The sequence below is a fragment of the Ammospiza nelsoni genome, chromosome 7 (assembly GCF_027579445.1).
Source record: "Ammospiza nelsoni isolate bAmmNel1 chromosome 7, bAmmNel1.pri, whole genome shotgun sequence".
Taxonomy (NCBI): Eukaryota; Metazoa; Chordata; class Aves; order Passeriformes; family Passerellidae; genus Ammospiza; species Ammospiza nelsoni.
In genome coordinates, this window is record NC_080639.1 from 18099327 (window position 1) to 18121931 (window position 22605).

Below are 22605 nucleotides of genomic sequence, written 5' to 3' on the forward strand. Positions count from 1 at the left end.
GAATCAAACATGTCCTTACTAATTTCAAAATGCTAATATTTCCTTTCTGGATATTTAAGCTTATCTTGAGTTAGCCTGAGTTTCAAAGGAAAATGTAACCTCAAACAATTTTTGTTTTCCATTAAAAAAATGTTGACACAAGTCCTTCAAAAATTAAAAAATTTTCCCACTACTTTCTAAATCAAACAATTTCGAAATTATGACCCTTCCTTGAAATCATTTTGGTTGCAATGACTCACTAGTTTTATGAGAAAACATACCATTGTGACTACACGTGACTCCCTATCCCCTTGTGAAATCCTAGAGAGCAGATTCCCATCATGTCACACATTTGGGTCCATTGCTCAACATTTCTGTGAACTGGGTAGATGGTTCAGGAGTATTTTAATTCTTCCTTTATATATTTTAAAAATAAATAAATAAATAAAATTGTGTTGCGTGTGTAATGCAATAGGGAGATTAATATCAACTTAAAAGTAAAATTAACAGTTAAATAAAAATCATAATCAGGGCATGAAAGCCCTTGAAACTAGCAGCTTGACTGGCTATTTTCTGATACATTGACCTTATGTACACAGTGAGGGCAGTGAACACAAGCCTGTTCTCCAATCCCATCAGGGCGCAGGGGAAGGGTTACAGCAGCCCATCATGCAGCCTCTCTGCTTTTATTCTAAGCCAAGAGGCAATAGTTTCCTCTGTAATTGAGCTGAAGGACACTTTAAAATAATTAATAGGATTTGGTGCAACTAGTATTATTTGTTGTGTTGTGTGCCTTCTAGTTTTTGTTGCCTGCTTCCAAAGCATAAAGGCTTTTCTTCAGAAAGGTTGAATACCAACTGTTCTGAAAGTAGTCCCAAGGCAAGACAGAATATAAATAGCTCTGCAAGCACAACAAGCTGAAGGCTCCACAGAGGCAAAAGTACATCAAGTAATTAAAAAATACTGAATCATATAAGTAGGGAATATCCCTTTACACTTGCAGGACATATATATTAAAAACACTACCAGGATCTCAATTAAGTGTCATGCCAATGGGAGTAATGCGTAAACAGGAAGGGTAAATGCACAAGGGTCCACATGCAAAACTCTCCCTGAGGCCAGCCCACCTTCCCCACTTCCCCTCAAGGAAGGAACAAACTTTTGTCACCCTTCTAAAAGCACGTAAGCCATGTGTCCTCTTCCTACAGCTGCAGATCGAGCAGCCTCGTGTGCCTAAGCCATCCAGTCCCAGGTGGCTCTTGCCTCCTCCAGTCCCTCTGCAGTGGGCCAAGAGCTGCCAGAGTGATGGGCATGGGGTGGACATGTGGATGAAGTCCTCACCCCCTTATATATTTATTTATTTACTTATTATACCATTATCTATACCGTGAATGCTTTATTTCCAGAGAATCTGGTTTCTCCACACTCCCACAGGTAGAGCAAACCCAGCCATATGTACCAGGCCTCTGCAACAGCAGCCAGGTCTGATGTGGAGCAGATATCTGACAGCACAGGGGAAGGCTGTGCTTTAATTGGCTCTTTTTATGGGCCTCTCATACTGGGATTGACTTGACTTTATAGGAAGTCCTGACCAATGCACAATGGAACCAATGCACAAGGCCTTCCAAAGTCTCAGGAGCCCCTGAAGGGGGGCTAAGCAGGGCCCTACCTGACACTGCAGCACCATCCATCATGTCAGCAACCTCCACAGCTCTGGGAGCATGATTTGTTAGTTAACACAGCCTTTGTTAGCTCACTCTCCAGCAGCATACACCTTTCACAAAATTGCCAACAACAATAGGCAAGAAAGAACTTACCAAAACTAGGCCAGGTCCAAACTATACACTGATTTGAATCAATCAAAAATGTGTCCAAAAATAATTGCTTATCACAGAGATGATCTTTCTTGCCGTAGAATCTGAGGCAGATTATCTTCACCATTAAAATGATATTGACACTCCTAAAATCTAGTTTTTATCTCCTTTTAAACATATGCAAGAGGTAGGAAACAGAAACCTTATGGATGTGGACTTTTTCCTGTTGTTGTTTACCTCTATTTATAAGAGCAAGCATATATGCACCTCAAATATTCTAACAACTACTGGTGGTGCACTGCATGCTGTATCAGAGGAATAAAGAACAGAGCTGATGGAACAGGGAGAATAATTTACTGTGCAGTAGTTTCAGCTACCAGTGACTGCAACAGGAACTCAGCAGATGTTTTCTTGATAAAGGTTGTTTCTTGTTGCAGAAGCAGCAGCAAAATCCATAGCGTTTTTCTGCAGGACTCTGCACATCATAATTCTGCCATTTCAGTTAGTCTTAACAGCTGGAGGATAAAAAAATGTTCCACTGCATTATTTGAAATTTGTCACGTTGATTTAGTTTCATTACTGTTATTAAATTTTATTCTGGAATGGTTTACATATCAAGAATACATAATGGGTTTCTGTGTGGCCTGGGATTTATTCCTTGAATGAGGAAAGGACTCTACTGTGACAAAGTCATAAAGCCTTATTGACTTGATCCTTTGCCATAAACATTGGATTCAGGGAGTTAGACTGAATAATAAATTGATACAATGGTTGTATTTTCATCAGGAGAATAATTCCTTCCAAAACAGAACCTAACCGTAAGTCTAGATCTATTGAATTGTTTTAGAAATCTTCTATTTCCAGGCACAAATAGGAAAATATTCTCCTAATTAGGCAATAAGGGTAGAGAGAAACAGCACGAATATGCATATTTAACATATTGTTCCAATCCTGAAGGAAAATAAAATAAGACAAAAAATGTAAAAAAAATTAAATGTGCACAGACATATGGAAGGATATAAATATGCAAAAGGGTGCTTCTAAACAAAGAAATGCTGAACACAAAAAGGCCTTTTAAAATATAAGTTGTATTGAAAGACAAGATGAGCAAACAAATTGAAATTACAGACGATAGTCCAGTCTGATTCAAATTCAGTTTTTGGATCTCTTCTTTTCTAATGGGACCACTCACAAGTCCGAAAAACTTTTGAGTTGGCTCTAAATTTTGTGCTATAAGCCAACATTTAAATGTGAGTGACTGCCATTTTGTCACGTTCCTGGAAGGCAATTTGCACACAGGAGAAAGTTGCCGTGTCATATAATGTAAATTACTCAAGATCACATGTCACCTCAGAGAGATATATTCTTGCTGATTTGTAAATTAAAGACAAGCCACAAAAGTTCCTAATTCCTTCACAACATAACTACTCATGAGTTTCTGCTGAAAGACTGCCATCAAAAGGCAATAAATCTTCAGGAAATAATATCACAATGCTAGCTCTAAAGCACTCATGACTTTTTCCCAACTTTCGCTGGAGTATTTCTTCCAAAAGAAAGCAGATGGCAAAATACTCACTGGGTCAACTTTTGTCTTGAGACACTCCCAGGGGTTTCCACTAATTCGAGTTGTCTCTGCACAGACATAGACAACAACAGAAATCGCCACCCACCCTTCCTTAAGATCACCACATTTTTCCTTGCCTCACTATCAGAAGCATTGTTGGAAACCAGCATGGCTGTTCAGTGCATTCTGGATGCATAAGCATAAGGGGAAAAGCAAAATAACACTTCTCACTGAATTGGATACGCAGATGCCTGGGTCCAACCTAAATCCATCCTTTTGCTGGTGAAGCCCTTTGACAGATGGCCTAACTTTGCGGCTCCTCTGCCAACCCAGCCACCCAACCAGGCAAAGCCGGGTCTTCTCTGAAAGCCACATGGCACTGCTGAGCTGAAGTGTCTCAAGAAGCTAAATCACTATAGAGTACCAGATTATTTATTTACTGATTTACTGGGGAAAAACAAATTCCTTAGAGGACAGATTTGCAGAAGAATTCAGTGCTGACCTCATTGTGTCATTACTGATGTCAGCAAAACCTGCTGAAACAAAATAAGCCCAGTGATGGACGAGTCTGAAAACCACACATGGTGTGAACCACGAAGAGGCTCACAGCACCTTCATTGGCTGCTCTGCCGCTGAGGAACAGAGCCCAGGCAGGGACAAGGGCTGCTGGCAGCTCGTGGGGGAGCGTGTCAGGCCACAGAGCCCCGAGCGGTGTCCCCAGCCCGATGGGCGCCGCAGACGTGCGCGGGAGCGCGGGCAGCCCCAGGCACCGTGTTTGTGCCGAGGGCCCGCGTGTTGCCCGGGGTTACCGCGCACACAGCGAGGGACAGCGGCCGCACAACCAGGGGAAAAGCGTTTCGGCCCAAAAAAGGAAAACATCGGCTACAGAAATGCAACGGCAGAGGCAAACCACCAGAGATAATCAAATGTTAATATAACCACATTCCTTTCCAGTGTAATGAAAAAACATCAGAAAGCATGAAGAACATGTTTCAAGTAACAGAGGGGTTTTTCTAACAATAAATTCAGATAACTATAGGCAACTGTATGAAGGCTAGAAGAGCCACTGCAGACCTACAAAATCAGCTTGGCACACCTCCATGAGAGCTGTGCTGCTGGGCTGGGGCCAGGCAGGATCCCCTCACTCTGCCCCCACTGCTCCCCGTGCCCACAGCCACCAGCAACCCTGACCCAGCAGAGAACAAGGCTGAAATATTGCTGCTGGTACCAACCAACCACAAGGTTAGAGCAGTCCACAACTGGGAGGCATTAAACCTTTACAGCTGTGTGCGCACCAATGGCACCTCCTGAGCAGCTGTGCAGGGGAAAGGCAGAGGAGCCCCCCACAACACCTATTCTGAATGAAGGCAGCCAGCAAAACAGCCAACACCTAAACGTTGCCTGTTCCATCTTCAGACCACACACATTTGCTGTTAGTCACCTAAATGCAGGCTGTTCTTCAGGTGCTTTCATTTCTCAAGCTTGCATGCTGTGAGAAAATAATACTCTGCTAGTCCTGGGTTTTAAAAAAAAAGCTTTAAATTTTTATAAGAGCAAAAAGCTGTTAGCTTGAGAGTCCTGTTTTCCATAAAACACACATTCATAACAAGCAATAAAAATGGAAGTTTGCTCCAATATAACTCATGAGTCTGCCTAAAACTTAGATCCGAAGAGATCTCCATTAAAGGCAAAATGCAGCATAGGCTTCATGCCAGACCATTCTTTTGTTTCTTTTCAATAAGAGAAAGAGTGCCAACTATGATAAAGTTTTATAAGGAAGTCACCTATTTTCTAACAACATGACTGAAATTAGCCATTCATTACATGTAGGCTCTTAATTACTATTAATTGACATCTCTTTCCTTCTCATCTCTGAGTAAGCCAAGAATACTTTTTTAAATTGTATTTCTAACTCAACATTGATATTTACTGCATTCCATATAAAATTAGACATTCCTCAGTTTAAAAGGAATCAAATGAAAGCCAGAGACCTGACCTGCTAAGTGTGGTACTTTTCACACTTTTTATCAATTTCTTCGGTAAGATTCACATTTAAGGCACAAGGCTGTAGCAGAACAGCAGATGAGACACTCAATAAACATGCTGCTCTGAGTCCTTTCTGCCTTAGCAGGGTGGATTCACAGCACACTGAAATCAAGAGCAGACTTTGCATAGACAGTATTGAACTTGAGCTGCATCCAGCAGTATGGGAAAAGGACAACATGCATTGGGCTGAAACAATGGTTCTGTCAATTAACCCGGCTACAGTGCACTGCTACCACATCTGGGAGGACTACAGGCAATCATTGCAGCATATTCCATGAGAGAGAGTGAGCCCTACCTGTGATCAAATTAGTCACTGTAAGAATATCCCTAATAACTTGAACTTAGATGTTGATAGAACCAGACAGCATCTCAAAAAATTGCTCTATCCAGAAATATAATTCAGAACATTAAGTATTAGAAATGTGAATTATTAGATCAGTCTCATGCATTTCTCCTGACAACAGGAGAATCTCCTGCAATATTATTTCCTAGTTCTTTTGTGTGCTTGTTATTTTTTAAAATATGTCACACTAAGTGGCAAAGAATGTTGGGTAAACACAATAAGAAAGAGATTTTTTTTTTTTAACCTCACTATAGGTCTTGTTCATGCCACGTGGTCAATTTGCCTCACTGCCATCCCTTTGCTTTCCCACCTTTAATAGGAGAGATAGTAATACCTGTCTGCTCCTTAAGACATTTATGCTGATTACTTATCACTTATCAAAATCTTTAAAACTGAAAGAAGTGTCACAGAGGCAATATGAGACATAAATTTGCTTTTCACTGTGTTTCTAACTTCCTTTTTGTGTTGAGAGCCAAGACTCATTTCTGATAGCTATCATGTTCTACTCCTTCTCTCATCAATTATTTGAAGAAGTTACTGTCATCCAAGGCTATGTTTCTAATGATTTTTTTAGCTGTGTAATTTAAAGAGTGCAAAATCATTCAATTTCATCTTATTCTGGAGATCACTAACTGTAATTATACATGGAAATTATGAAATGAAGAAAAACTAGATATACTCTAATCCACTTTCAGGGTCTAGCATAAATCCAGGTCAGTTATGCTAATTTCAAACAGTGTAAATTCACCAGTGCTTCAGAAAAATAAAACTGGTATCAAGTTATGGAGCAAAAGTTTGTTCACAACATGGATTTCATTTTCCTCACAGAAACAGTGGAGCTAAATAAAAAAAATTATTCTCTTCTATCTGATCAATCAAGAATTGCTAGTCTAATATAAACACGCCTTAAACACAATCCCAAACCCAAAAGACACCCTTCCCAAAATCTTCAGCCCTCCCAAACCAATTGAAAAAGACATATTACAAAAATCTCGTGTTATGCAAAGAGTTCAAGGAGATTGACCTTGGTTCTTTCAAAGGCTATAATAAATACTCTTTGAAGAAAAGGAATGCTAGTGAGAACAGATCCTTTCACACATGAGAAGAGTAAATTTAAGATTCAGAAATGGCTCTGACATCAAGTTCCTTTTCAAGTATTTCCTCAGTGGGAAAGAAAAAGAAAGAAATGCTGGAAGCACTAAGGGAGAGTGGGATGAGAATCCTTGAAAGAAACTGCAACAGCTAATGAAGGACATACAGGGAAACACACTGGGAAAATATGAACAAAGTGAAAAACCTAGACAACATGCATTCTACAGGACTTTAAAGAATTGGCTAAACTCCTTCATCTTCACAAGACAAATAACTGAAAAATTAAAGTAGAGGGAAACATTAACATTACCACCTTACACAACAGCAAGGGTAGTGTAGACAGACTCGTAAATCCAGTTTCTGTCCCTAATGGTCACTCTGTCTTCAGTGAGCCTTGGGTGCAGGGCCTTGAGCAAGGACAGGGGACTATCCTAGTGCAGATGAGCTTTAATAGGGGCACGATGTTGTATCTCACAGGATCTTAGCTGAAAAAGTAATTCACATTGGCTCAGCCATTTCCATGTGGCTTTCAAGTTGCTGAGGTAATGAAATTACAGGAAATAAGCTGCAATGTAGCAAGGTGGTGGGAACTGCCTCCTGGCTGCCATGTGGATGACTGCTAGGAACAGACTGTTGGACTTCTTTATTAATGATCTGGAAAAGAGAATGCACAGCACTTTGATGAAACTCACAGGTATGAGTGTGAAAGACAGTGTACAAAGAAAATAATAGAGAACTTCCTAAAGATAGAATAGAACCATGGAAACAAAAATAATCAAAGGAGACTCAACTTGGAAAATAATGCAGCCTGGGAATGCATCTGAGAAGGAATTACAGGAAGGTGAAATCTCAGATGCAATAATGATGAAAGAGATGTAGGGAGATAGCTCATTCTAAATGATGTGAATTGGTAATGTGCTGTGCTGTGAAAAGGTCAGTACGGTATGGGACAGGGTAAATAGTGTCACATCACTGAGAAAGGAACGAATACAACTTTTTGCATGCTGCTGGTACAGTTCCATCTGGAATATCATACACATTTCTGGATATCGACAAATTTGAGAGTTCAGAGAAGAGCACCAAACATGATCCAAAGACTAAGAGGATTGATTTATGAGGAGACATTAGAAAAGTTAAAAATATAAATTGCTTGGCTAAGAAATGATTAATGGGGGACATGATAACAGCCTACTAATATTTGAAGAAGACCACCAGTGAAGGAAAGGCATTTTTCAGCAGTATTCTCATGGAACATCAGAGTTCAGAGAATAACTGAGAAGCAAAAACATATACTGAGTATCAAGAAATGCTTACTGATCATGAATTATCATAATGTGAGGAATAATTTCTTAGTAGGAGAGGAATGTGGCTTTTACTTGTGGCTTTCAAACACAAACTTGAAGAATTCCTTAAGAAACCTATGTACCCCCAACTGCAAAAGTCTGAACTCCGACTTCTCTGATCCATTCCAGCTCAGCCAAGCTGCATACAGTCTATCATTCCCTCTTCCCCAAGATGAATTGGGCATATCTGTACAGTTGTTACGTTCTGATTTGTGTTTCTTCCCATGCTGTTTGCTCCCCTGGCATTCATAAAATGAAAAAAAAAAGGAGCTGCTGTTAGAGAAGTACTTTTTTGTTACTTGAGGGCCAGTGGAAGTCTCAGCACCTGTCTTACCACTGCCTGCAAATAACAAACCAGCAGTCAGACACCTACAGAGCCTTTCAGTGACTGGGCTCTTGATGAGCTACATTCACGGTAAATATTAGATGCAAGTGCTTCTTCCTTTCTTTTTAAGGTTAAAAAATAACAGTATAGCAAAGCCTGACTACTCTGATTTGTCAGAAAGCTCATGGCTGGCTTTTCCATACTGGAAAAACAGTATGAATCTGGCAAGGCATGGAGCTGGAAGGTAACTGGAATCCTTCTTCATCCAGCCACAGAGTGTTTCCCAGGGAGATCCAACGCCATAACACGTGTCATGCAGCAGCAGCAGAAGTTTTAAATCTTGCAGTTCCCTTAGCTAGATATATCTCCCAAAGTTAGATTAATTGTGTATCTTTCATCTTCAGCCATCTCTGAAAGGTCTTATCTTTATCTCTGCTTTCAGAGGTCCATAAATTTCTCTGTGTTCAAAGGCTTCATCCCTTCCCCCAGTCCCTCCCTAGTTCAGATATCCACAAACTCCAGCACGACTGGCAAATCTCTCTGTATTTAATCCCCTTAAATTATCTTCCCCTTCATACTTCCATGTCTTTCACCTATTTCCTTCCAGTGCTTCACTGCTAAGTTCACCCTTGCTGAATCCTTCTGCTGGCAATCTCCTTTCTATCAAAAACTTCCCCATTATGGAAATCAGCATTGCTACTTTCTTTCCCGCTAAATATTTCCCCAGTACTGGAAACCTAAATTATTTAAAGAATAACCAAGAATAAAGAATTGACCAAGTCAATTTTAAAACCATGAAGTTTGTTTGAAGGTTTTCACTTTTTCCATGGACATCTTTTTCCCCTCTCCAGAGGCAAAATTATCCATAAACTGCTGCCAATGGTTTTGCTTAAAGCATTCACTGAAGAACCTGGTGTGAAATATATTCAACTTTGACACTTGTTTTCTGCCTAGTAAAGGAATTTAAATCCCTTAAAAATTGATTTAGTTTATAAGCAGGCAGCTATGTTTTCAATGTAATTTTTATTCATGTTTTTCTTCAACAGACATGACTGATTCAGGTAGATCAGTCCCTGTACACTAGGTTACCATAATTATGCACTATACCCATTTCAAAATTAGTTCCAGCTAGTTAGCTTCACTGCACGACAATTCACACTGCCAATTGAGAATTTAACCTAGTTTGATGATGGATACATATAAACAGCAAAATCCATAATTTATACACTGTAGGAAATAAACTCTCTGGCTGGCCAGGGACATGAAGCATATGAAGTGTTCTCATTTTAGATGGTTGGAAATTTTAAACTCAAGCAGCTTTTAATCAACATACCATTGAAAACAAATTTCAGCAGTTGCATTTCTTATTCAGCAGCGGTACAATGTAACTGAAAATAGAAGCTCCAAAAGCTTGATGGTCTATTACTCAATATGCGCTTATAATAAATTATATGTAAATAGCAGTTATAGTGTACTAAGAAAAGCCAAAAAGACAACCAGTTTCAATAAGCTGGAGGGGCTGAGAAAAGGGCCATTTCTGTCCTACTGTTCTGAAATAATTCCTATAATTCAAACACTCGCATGTATCACTGGTTTCTATTATTATCAAGTTGCAGTAGCATCAAGTCCCATTGTACTAAAATAGTTTTTAGAGAGCTAGCTCCAGTTACCAGAACTAGACACTGTTATCCCTCACTCTCAGCATTGGCAGCAAGGCTGGAGCAGGCTCTGGGCTGGGGAGGAGCTGCAGGAGCTGTGCTGTGCAGAGGGGTGGTGAGGGATACAGGGTGAGCTGCCCCAAGCCTGCAATCCCAGCAATTCCCCACCACTGCAGTGGGCACCAGCACTGAGAGCAGGACTGCAGCAAACCACCTGCAGGTCACACCTCAGCCTTCCAACAGAGCTGGGGGCTTCTTCCCCATGAATCCAAGGGGGCTAAGGACTGCTGTTAGATGGGCTTAAATAGCCATGGTTACACGAGTAAAAGGGAGTTAAGAAAAGTGTTCAGCCTGAAGCACTGGAGCAATGAGCATCTACCCACACATGCAAATTTACTGAAATAGAGTGAATTTTCCCTGCTAGTACAAGGAAGACAGGCTGGCTTTATTTCTGAGTTTGGTCTCCTATACTCTTAACAGCTTTCCTTTCACTCTAGGTGAAGACGGCTAATTGCAACCCACACAGACAGACAGTGAAGACTGCACACTCCACCAAGAGACCAGGACACAGGCTACAAATTTTCACAAGGATATCATAAGAAGAAAGTGTTATAAAAATCAGTCATGGATTCACCATGTGACACGACGGCCTCCATCACTCCCCTCCATTAATCCCTATCCTGCATCCTGTGCAGTAGTTGTGGAACCTCATCCTTTACTGCCGTGCTATGGGTTCACCTTAGTGCCTCAATTCAGGGTGCTGGATGCTGCAGAAGCAAACATATGCTGGAGACCTGCCTGTGTAACACAGGACCTAGCATCCTTTGAGAGTTCCCTTTGGACTGTGTATACCTCTGAGGGGAATGAAAAAGGTTTGTTGCAAAAGTTTGTGCCGATTTGGTACAGAAGACTAATTTGGGTGAGTCACTGGTAAGACTTCAATGTAGTGAGTTGGAACAAAAATCTCTGTGGAACAGTACAAGAATTATTTAAAGGTTTTAAATTATAATTTGTCATGAAGAAAAAGACAACACTTCATCCAAAGGCAATTTTACAGGAGTGATTGCTCTGACACAAGCAGCAGACAATAAAGAAGGTGCCAGCCCAGGAAAATGTGTGTGGAGCCATTGGCAGGACACGCATGGGAAGATAAAAACTAAAAATCCAAGTGAACTCTCTGGCATAACAGCAGACAATATTGCAACTGATGACAATAGAGTTCCCACACTAATATTTCAATAGGAAAAGGTGCCAATAAAAACCTTATTGAAAAGCACACAGAATCAGACCTTGATCTGTATTTAGAAAAACTGAGTTTCAGGCATGCATGGAGCTGTGACCTGAGGACACTTTTTCCAACAGAAAACAGAAACCCAGACCAGCTGCATTATTAGACACTGGGGACTTGTAAAAATGGAGGCTGAGACAGCAAAGCAAACTCCTCAGTCAAACTCAGTGCTGTCAAATCCATCTCATCCTGGAATTAGAGCTGGTACTAAACTTCATAGGGATTCTGAGTTTCCTGGAAACTGCAGATGTGTATTTTTTACAGTAATTGCTATAAAGTGATCCTTTAATTTTCTTGCAACATCCTCTTAATACTCTCTGCAGACTCATCAGCCTTCACTGGTTATTATCCTGACCTGATCCATTAGATCGACTCGTATTACAGCACTGGTCTTCATTTTATATTACACAAATAGGGTCAGGCAAACGCAAACATGAAATGTGCAGTGTCAGAAATATGCAACTTGGGCAAAATATGCAAATACCTAAACAGATGGAGGAATATAGCCCTCCGATTGAAGGTCTTAGGCTTTCAAATATAGAGAATTCCAAAATTGTCAGCAGAAGGAACAGAATTGCAAAAAGCACAGAAAATAATCACATGCTTGTCACATTGTCACAGCCCACCGCCTACTGCACTTCAGAGCAGCAGATTGTGATGGGGCCAAACTTTTTAGCAGGGCCTGTTGTAGTGAAGAACAAAGGAACAAAGGATAATTGTTCAAAAGGAGGGTCGATTTAGATTAGATATAAGGACATTTTTATGATGAGAGTGGTAAAGCACTGGAACAGGTTGGCCAGAGAGGCGGTGAACGTCCCATCCCTGGAAATATTCAGGGTGGTCAGCTGGTCTAGTGGAAACTGCAGGGGATTGGGCTCGAGGGGCTTTAAAGCTCCCTTCCAAGCCAAACGCTCAGTGCCCGGTGACGACGGGCCCTTCTCCGGTGCCCGGTGCACCCCCGCGGTGCCGGCCGCTCTCGCCCGGCCCTCACGGGCGGCTCCGGTCCGGCCCCGACCCAGCACAGGGCCCGGCCGTGACGTCACGCGCGGTGCGGCGCACGGGCGCGGCGGCGGTGGCGCTGAGGCGCCGCTGGGTGTCGCTGTTGCCGGGCGGCGCAGCGCGGTACAAAGCCGGGGCGGTGCGGGGCGGCCGCCGCCATCTTGCGCGGCCCCGCCCGGCCCTGCGGCTCCTTCAGGCGCGGCGCTGCCGGCCCGGATCGCACCCTCTGGGGCCGGAGCGGCACCGGCGCTGCCGCCCGCCGGTAGCCTTGGTCGGCTGCCGCCAGGCCCGGCGTGGCAGCTCCCTCGCAGACAGGGCGGCCCAGCCGCCGCGTGTCCGTCGCTGCTCGCTGAGCGGCTTGTGCCACAAAGGAACGCACCTCACTGCCAGCGCTCGGGGGACGCTTGCGAGCAGCTGGGATAATTTGCTGGAAAATTGAATTTCGGGGCAAAGAGAAAATCAAATTAGGGACAGAAAAGTGATAAGAATGCTGAACAAGGGTTTGTCGAGGTTTTGCAGCTGTAGAAAAGGCCGAGCAGGCTGAGCTGCCTGACATTCAGGGAGGATGTGGGAGGTGGTGTAAGGTGTAAATGCCCAGTGCAGGTGCGCTTGGGTTTTATCCCTCCTTAAATCCGGAGTCAGGTTTATGGGGAAGTCAGAGCTGCGGAAATGGACACCTATTCCTGGTCCCTTGTTAGGGACAGGTCACGCTGAGCGACGTTTTTCATTATGGAACTTATGCCTTCCTCCCCTTTATCCTTGGATTTTGTTCCTGGAGATTGATTTAGGCCGCGGTGTCCATGTGGACACATCATCTGGTTCCAAATGGGAGTTGTTTCCCATCCCCAGGGCAATCCCAAGTGACAGGATAACACTGCCCCACCAGGGACACTCCACTGCAAGGGGGACAAGGAGCCTGGGCTGGGTGTGTCACAGCAATCCATGTCACACGGGGTGATCCCTCTCCAGGAATATGCCAGGAGCCCTTCTGGTCAGAGCCACCGTTCAGCAGCAGGCCCTCTTCAGAGGGATCCCTCTGGCACCACCACTTGGAGCCCCTCCTGTGTGCAGGAGTAGTCTGAACACTTAATAAAAGTGGAGAAGAATGCAAATTAGGAGATGAGAAGCTTGTAATAAGAATGATTTGTCATGACATCTGTGTGCAGAGGTGGAAGACGCTCAATGCCTTAGGCAAGTAGAGGGCCCAGTACTACTCTGACACAAGCTGTTGATTTTGAAAGGCAGACTCAATGAAGAACAGCACAGAATCAAGCTTTTGGGCTGTTACAGGAAAATTATTCTATCTGAATGAGGGTATGTGATTTTCACAGTTTCACAATTTTTCTGAAATTCTGTGATTCTGTGAAAGTTGCTGAACACCCACAGCAAATCCACATATTTCAGCTCAAGCAGCATTTTGAGGCAAGTTCCCACCTCTGCTATGTAGGATTGTTTTTCTCTGAGTGTGCTGCTGCCATTAAAGAGCAGAGATGGGAGAGATCCTTGGATTTAACACCTTCCTCCTTCCAGAACTGAGGTGGAGGGGAGCAAAATGCAGTCCCTCATTCATGCCCTGGTAGGTCATTACACAGCCACAGCTGTCACCAGCCAAGCCCTGCAGGGCTGCTGGTCTGTGATGTCTTAGCAAGTTGTAAAAGGAACTACTGGCAGTTTGTTACTACAGCATAAAAAAGAATGTGTTCCTTTTGTGCCCATCTCCTTTCCTCCCTAGTGTATGAACTTCCCTGAAGAGCTGATTATGGCGCTTTCCTGAGTTTACAGGGAGCAGTATCTTGTATCTGTCTAATAAAACAAGGTATTTCAAGAGCTTTGCAAATCCTCTTTGGACTGAGGGCACCTTTGGAACGCTCCTCATCACAGCAAAGAGCTGTATAAATTCAGCTTTAAAAATGTTGCAGTTCAAATTACAAGCGTGCATCCATCAATAGTGGCAACACTGAAGCAAGAAGCGTTGGCACTCCATGAGAACAGCAGCAGGGACACTTTGGGAGCCAGTTGTGTTTTGTGTGGTTTTTCCACCTTGAACACACACCAAGACACACACACTCAGTCCAGTCTACCCTGGCAGCAGATTGCTGACAAGTGTGAAACAATCATTTCTGGACAGGCTTAAATCATTCTCATGGCTTTGCCCTGCAAAGTGCAAAGCCTACACTTCTTATCCAAAGTTGGGAATTTGCCAGTTGCAGGTAGAATTTAGCTGGAATATCTGCTACTCTAAAAACTCTTTAGAAAGCCAAGGCTGTTAAGCTGGAGTTGGTGGCCCTCAGCCTGCTAACCTTGGGCATCTAGACTGAGTGTCTTTGCTGCTTAACATGAATCAGAAAGCACAGACAGCCAGAACAGGTCTTGGGAAAGACATCAAACAAACACCAGAAGGAATTAATGAATACAAGGTTTTTCTTTCTTTTTTATGTTTTGGTTAATCTTTCGCATTTAAAAGCTCTACTAATATCCTTGATTTTAGGAATGAGCAATCCCATGTTTTATAAACATTCTAAATCCTGCTATAGAAGAGGTGTTGGGTCACAAAACCTGCGGTGTGCAGTTTGTGTCATAGCCTGACATCAATTAAGACATAAAGAACAAAAGAGATCTTTCTGCTGCTGCAAAAGGGGACATATTGAAGCCAATCCCCATCCCCAAGAACATGTGTTTCTCTACTAGACAGATGAGATTGGAGTTCATCAGGGAGTTGTTTTCTTTCTTACAAGTACTATTCCCAACCTTGTTGGTGAATTTAGCCGTGGAATAAATAAAACAAAGCAGTGTTGTGAGTAATCACCCAAGGTGTGTCCATCCCAAAGGGAAAGGCCCTGCAGCTGTGGCAGGGATGCTCCCTGCTACCGACACACCAGGAGGATGTACTGGTGACAGCAGTCTGTGTGGTGGAGAGTCTCTGTTAGAGCTGCACACCTCTTTTATGTGGGTGACTATCCGATGATCACACCAGTCCTTTTTTACTGCTGAACAGAATTTGAGCAGGCAAATGAGATTTCTGTGTTGTCATCCAGCAGTTGTAGTAATTGTCCTAGGCACAGTTGTTGTAAATAAAATCACAGATATTGAAGTCTCCCTCTGTTTTGCTGGTGGTAGCAGAACACAGCTCGCTGCAACTGATTTGCTGGTTCTTTCAAGCTGGTTTTGAGAGCCATATAAAAATAAGTTGTTTGCTTAACCCCAAGTAAGCGCACAAGAAGGAAGTCTTTTGCACAAATGGCAAAGATCCTCAATACAGTCCTTTTAATGTAGCGGGATGGAGTTGTAAAAGTCCCAGTTCTGCAGCAAAAGGATTCCTTTGATGTAGAGAACGTGGAGTACGCTTTGTAGAGAACCTTGCAGATTCCAGTGCAGGGTATGTGTGCTGACAGGCAGGGGTTCTGGATGGAGGGGCTGTGGAGTGAGTCCAAGCAGTGGCCTGGTCCCTGTGTGACTCAGGGGAGTGGGGCCTTGAGCAGTCCTACACACAACTTCAGTGGCTCAGCAGACTTACCTGAGGATTCAAAATAACTCAGACTGTGGGCACCAGGGAAATTTTCCAAGCTGCTTTACACCCAACTTGTCAGTCCCTTCCCATTAATTTCTCATAATTTTACTTAGGGCTGGCAAAGATTCTTGGCATCACCTGTATTCCTAAAGCAGTTGCAGTTCATTCATACAAAAACCCTTGCAGGATTAAGGAGGCTTCAAATGAGCTGTTGCTTGCTTTTTTTTTCTACTTTATTCCATTTGTTTCCCAGCTATTCTGGGATATTTACAATTGTTTTCATCCTTGGTTTCCATCTACTAACTCTGTGTTTCAAGTGAGTGGGAAGGAATTCTTTGTGTTGTTTTGAATAAAAGATTTTTTCCAAAATTTAGAGCGTGACATAACCTTTCCTAAAACCACAGGTAAAATCCAATGTGTAGGAATGCAGCAGTTCAACCTCCCTTATTCTTGGAACCATCTACACAAATCTTCACTGAGCCAAGACCACAAAGAGGGGATGAAGACCTAATGAAGAGGTTCACAAGTGGCACATGACAAGAGGTCCTGGATGTTCTATCAGCCCACTGAGTAGGACTCAGATAGGCTGGGCCTTTCCTTGTCTCCCTCCAGTTGCAGAGGGTTCAGGTTAATCAATAACTGCTGAGTCCTGGTTCTGTGATGTAACCCAGAGATGAGAACAGCTCTCAGACCAAAGGAGAGAGGCCTCCTTGGAGAGCTGAGGCCATGTGTGAGACAGCAGAGGAGAACTGGGATTTAACATGGATCGTTACCGTCTTAAAGTCTGATGAGATGCATGCTTGTGGCTCAGTTCTGACCCTACCCCCACGCATGAAATTTTTCAGAGCTTTTCCTTACATTAACAAACATGTCCAAATTCTGAGTTGCCTGCCAGCCAGAACTGGCCTGCTTCAGCTCCTACAAAGAGGCAGCTGCTAAAGCATGTGTTTTCCACTCACACAGGGGCTCCAGCATCAAACATGATGGGCATTTATTTCCTCTGTCTTCTGCTTCTGCAGCAGCAGAGTGTTTCACAGAAATAACTTGGTCTGTGTGGATTTGCATGACACCATATTCCCTAAACTGTTTAGCCCTGAACCATATAAAGGGTATAGAGAGGGTCCCTGAGATAGGGAGTCTTTATTTTGTATGGAATAATGAGAAATAACCACTAAATGATATAGAAAAAGCTGCATAAAAATTAATTTCCATTCCTGCTGCTCAGTAATGGCCTTGTTTCCAGAATCAGAAAGACAGCAGAGTAAGTAACACACAGCATCAGACCCATTTTATGAAATTGGCTGTTTTGTGTCAGTGATAGAAAGGACAAGAGAGAAAATGCCTCCATGAAGCTGTGCTTTCTGGTATATTTAGTGTATATTGAAGTGCTTCCTGGTGTATTTAGAAACAACTGAATGACAGAAAATACGGGTTGTAGTTAAGGTCCCTTATTAACACTTTGACTGAGTGCAGAGTAAGGAAATACACAATATTCTGCAATGAATAAATGAATATTTAACAAATCTGAATGAAGATAAATTGAGAAAATTCTGTCATAAAGACAAACAAATACATCTTTATTGCATAGGCAGCAGCTCCACATTGCACATGACAAGGTTTGCTTTATGTAATAGGGTGAGGAGGTATTGATAACAGTGTGGAATGCAGTTGAGTTGAGAAAATATATTTTTAAATTTCCATAATGGAGTAAGGCAGCATGTCTGAGGTTACTCCCATTTTAAATTATTATTACTGAAGACATTTTTTACATCATTAGTTTTTAATATAGATTCTGTTTGTTTCCACTTTACAACTTAACTCTGGTTTTTAGATTGAAGATACAACACGTGGGTGCCTGGAATGTAGGTTCTGTTAGAGCTAACCTTTTTTTTTTTACTGAATTTTACACACATATATCTAGAATAGTAACAGTTTCCTACATTTTTCATTAAATAGCAAATCTGTTCCAGTATTTTTCCATGTTAAAAAAAAGGCAGGAAAAGCAGCATAGCAAAGTCAACATGCTAATTTTTGTAATATATATATTTGGGCAAAGAAATTTTCTTTCTACTGACGTTTGGCAAAAGAAGATAAATATTATTGGAAGTTTGCAATGAAGGTGTAATGGAATGCATTTCTTCCCATCCCCTTCAGAGGCCTGTATAGATTCCCACTCATTCCCAGAGGAAAGTCTGTAGCACTGCAGAGGTGCTCTTGCACAAAGCTGTGGCTGCTCCATGAAGTCACATTTAAGAATGTTGCTTCATGTTTTAAGCCTCTGTATTTTTGCATGCACAAATCAGTGCGAGTATCTATTTTAATATGATCATAGGCATTGGTGGCTAAAGTGACTGTAATGATTTTTCTTCCTCGTCCCATATTTAATGTGTATTCATCAGAGATCAAAAATATGAAGAATATTTAGTGTAAGTTTCTACTATGTATGTAAGCCTCTGGAATTCTTAGAAAACAAGTAATTCAAGTGGATTCAGCAGGTTTACTCAGAGAAGTCAATCCTTTATGTGGAAAAAAACTCATTTGCAATCACTTGCTCCATTTATATTCCAGGGATGCCAAACACTTGGAAGTAATGCATTTCATTGGCATTTTAGTGATGTAGTATAAAAAACACTGGCATAGATGTAAACAACAATGTCTAACACTAGCAGGAAAATATTGGGATTCCAAGCACAGGGCTCTGTGCTTTGAGACAAATTGAGATTAAATCTGGGAATCTACCACATGCCAAAGTCTTCCTACAGAAGGGGGAATGCCACCAACACCCAGCTGGTGTGGAGCCACTGTGAGGTGTTTGCAGCAAGTGACTTTTGTAGAAGACTGGATGTGGCACTTGGTGTCATGATCTAGTTGAGGTGTTAGAACATGGGTTGGATTCGATGATCTTAAAGGTCTCTTCCAACCTAGAAATTCTGTGATTCTGTGTGTGTGAACTAGAGCCACTTAGTCTGCTCTTTGGTATTCCCAAACTTGAGAGAAACATCATCACTACAGATGGCACCTGCAGCTGAAGAAAACCCCAGTCCACAAGTGTTTTGGAACTGAAAACATTCCAGCAATATCCACTGTCAGCAGGGGTATTTTTTTCTTCACAAGCTGTTCTTTAAGGATGGCAGTTAATTAAGAGAGGAAGATATGGGAATTTACATCCATTGAACTCAATGATTATGAGAACCAGGTGAAAATAGTGATGCTTGTTGCTCACCTAAGCCAAATGGTCTTGGTATTAAAACTTTGTCATTATGCAATAAACACATTATGCAAGAGTTTAGTAATTAAACCCAAGAAATTAGACTTTTCATTTTTAGAAGTTCTAGTCAATGATGAAAAGGGAAACTGAGTCCATGAAATAGATCTGCAGTCATTATGGGTCTTTTTATTACGTTGCTGGAGTTTTTACTGTAGTAATGGTAAATGTCTAAATATATTATACTGCTTTCCATATTTATTTTTTACTTAGCTCTCTTTTCAAGTGCGTAAAGTATGATTTCATTAGTCTTCACTGATTCACAAGAAATGTGATATGGACTGTGTCTTTTTATTAATGAAAGGAAAAATAAGAACGAAGATATAGATTGTGATGAGGTTTAGAAATATGTTTGCTTCATTTTAAAGTAGTTCTTATGGAAGTTATTACAAGGCTGGTAAGTCTAAGTTGTGTTGTGTATTGCTTGTAATACAAACCATGCCTAATGAGAAAAATGATGTAAACAAAAGCTGTGTTTTTGAGACTCAGTATTCCTCTCTATCCTTACGAGCAGGGCTTCATGTCATAAACTAGTGAATTAACTTAGGTATTAAATTAAAGATATTACCACTATAATAAATAAATGTCTATTTTATTCAGAGAGTAAGAGCAGGGGAAGAACAGGTATGTCATTCGTTTTTGCTTCTTTTGATATTATGTAGGTTAAAAGTTAAATTTAGTTAGAGTATTTTCACAAAGTGTTTCACAAACTGAAAGAAAGAAATCCCTGCTTGCTCCAGTGACCTTTAATAGTTGAAACCAGCTGTTTGATAGGCCATAGTAATTTGATACGATTATTTTGGACACCAAACATGCATCCTGGGGGTAACGTTTGTACTGGGAGAACTGTTTAAATTGGCACAGATTCAAGGCTAAAACTTTCTTAGAAATTATAAAATATATTAATTTTCATAGTTTTTCATTTATGACAAATGAGTGCATAAAGAAAAACACATATGAATGTGGCAAAAAATTGGAAAGGTAAATCCAACAAAACCAGTTTCAGTTTTCAGTGTCCTGGTAAAACATATTTAAAGCAAAACTATCATATTAAGGGAAAAAAGGTATAAGCCATAGGGGAAATAAATAAAAATGCTCCCCTCTTTTTTCCATGCAACATTGACTATACTTCCTATTTACTCAGATCTTTACGTGGTACAGACAAATAGAGCCTTTAATACAACAGTCTTTTTACATTAAGGTTCTGAACAGGGAATTATCCTCCCACTCTAGCTTCTAATTTCCTCTTCCTGTCCCATATATAAAACAGCTGGGTGCGGTTGTCTGATGAGACCAGCTGCCTTGGTCTCCAAAGCTATTTTACCCCTTCCTGCCTGCTGCATGAGCTCTGCTCAGTTAAGGGGAAGAGAAGAGGGGTGAGTATTTCTGGTCTGGTTTTCCATGTTTGTTTTAATCTTTATGTTTCTAAACTCTGAGAAAGCACATCAGTACTGTATTTGTTCCATTCAAAAACTCAAAAAGAAAATGCAGTAAGGAAGGAGTAGCGCCTCAAAAGATGCTTAAAGAGAAGGCCTGGAGCTAAATCTAGAAAAAGGATTTTTGTGCTTTGCCTTTGAATGAGGCAAAGCTACTTCGGTTAGATAGAGAAAGAAGGATTTTCAGCCAAGCTACAAAAAATGAGAACTATGGGGACTTTCAGCTGAGAAAATTAAACCTGGTCTGAATGCAAAGACTAGAGAGCTCAAGACAATAAGAATCTTCCCAAATTTATAACACAGGTAGGCTGGTGATCATGTGGTGTAGTTCATTGTGGTTGAGATCAAGAGATGGGTGGGAGGTGCTTAGAATGGAGGAAGGAGGAAGAATGTCCTGAAGTTGTGCTGGTCTTTAGCTGCTGGTTCCGTATCCATCAAGTTTCAGTGATGCCAATGGAGATTGCTACTGTGAGCCTGGAGAGTCAACAAACAAGTCTCTAGTCTTGAAATTAGGCCAAAACAATCTGAAGGGTAACATTTTGTGTGGTACAAAGCAGAAGTCCCACAGGAACTGGAGGAAAGAAGGGGAGAGTCCTTTTAAAGAACCACTAGGAGAAAGAAGGTGTCTGGAATATGAGGTTATCATTGAAATTAAGGGAGTATGAAGATGTAAATATTTATTTGAACATATGCACTGGGGAGTGTTAAAAATAATGATACGTGGAGGGAATGAAAATTGAATAAGTGAGATTTGTGAGATTTGTCTAGCAAACCATCTCTGAAAACTGTAATGACAGCATATTTATTGAAATGTGAGGAGGAAAGTCACACTAAGGAGGAAGTGGTGTGGAAAAAAAACAACTATGCAATGGTATTGACATCACAGAATGAGCTAAGAGATGGAAGAAGTTGTTTGCTGTGGTTTTGTGTGGTTGGATTTTGTGTATGTGTTTCTGGAGGAAGCATTTGTTCTATGTTTCCATTTTAAAAGAAAAGAGTAAAAAAGAATGCAGCAGAGCCTGAGGGGGAGGCTCAGGAGGTGGTCAGGGACTGGTTGGAGGGAAAAAGATGAGAAATTTGCACACCTGCAGTAGAAGGGACCACGTGGACGGGACTTGGGAGCAATCACTGACAGCAAGTGAGAGATCAAGTCATGCTCTGTTAAGCTACTGTTGAGAGATTGCCACAGCCCTGTGCAGTGAAAAGGAAAGCAGGGGAAGGCAAAGAAAATTGGTATCACTAAAAACTGCAGTCCAGAGACTTCTTTGTGCTGGGAGAGGTGTTCTGCTGGGGTGAGATTGAAAAAGGGAGGAATAGGTTTCTGATAGGGAAAGTCATTCCAGGTTTTTCCAGATACATTCTTGAGCCCAAGAGCAGGGGTGGGGGAAGCAGATGTTTGAGGGACTTGGCAAAGTGGACAAAGATATTAAGGCATGGAAGATCTAGGAGAGGGGGAAGGAGCATGCAGCAATTGAGGGGAGGTGCTTGAGAACAGATGTAGAGTTTCTGCTCTTTGCTAATACTAGGCAGGTCCTGCCCTTGAGAAATGTGAATGAGTAAATAATAAGAATGCATCCAAATAGAATGTAACCTAGCAGCATCTGCCTGGAAAAATAATTGGAATCAGAAGGGTAATTTTATAACTGTCAGTGCAGCTCTTTACATGAGCAGGAAGAGCTGCATTAGGGTGTGTGAGAAGAGAAGAAATCCTGAGAACATTGATTCATACCTGTGCTTCCCAGCAGATTCCCATTGCCTGAGGTTGAAAAGGGGGTGGAGACAAGAGTGGGAAGCCCTGGCACCTGCCGGCAAGGCAGAAGGTGGAACAGAATGGTCACTTAATTTTAATTTTTTTAAAATGCCCATTAAAAAATCCCATTTAAATGCCCATTTTCCTAGGGAAAATAGTCTGGTTTTCTTGCACTTAGTGGAACATCCAGCAGAG

At 41.6% G+C, this 22605-nt stretch overlaps 1 long non-coding RNA gene across 1 annotated transcript in view; it reads left to right on the forward strand.

Annotated features, from left to right (window-relative positions):
• Window positions 1–11396, forward strand: part of LOC132075712 (uncharacterized) — a 49760-nt gene extending 38364 nt beyond the window's left edge. The window contains exon 3 of the long non-coding RNA XR_009418810.1: window positions 10662–11396. This is a non-coding gene — a long non-coding RNA (uncharacterized LOC132075712). The remainder of the gene's footprint in view (window positions 1–10661) is intronic.
• The last annotated feature ends 11209 nt before the right edge of the window (window positions 11397–22605 follow it).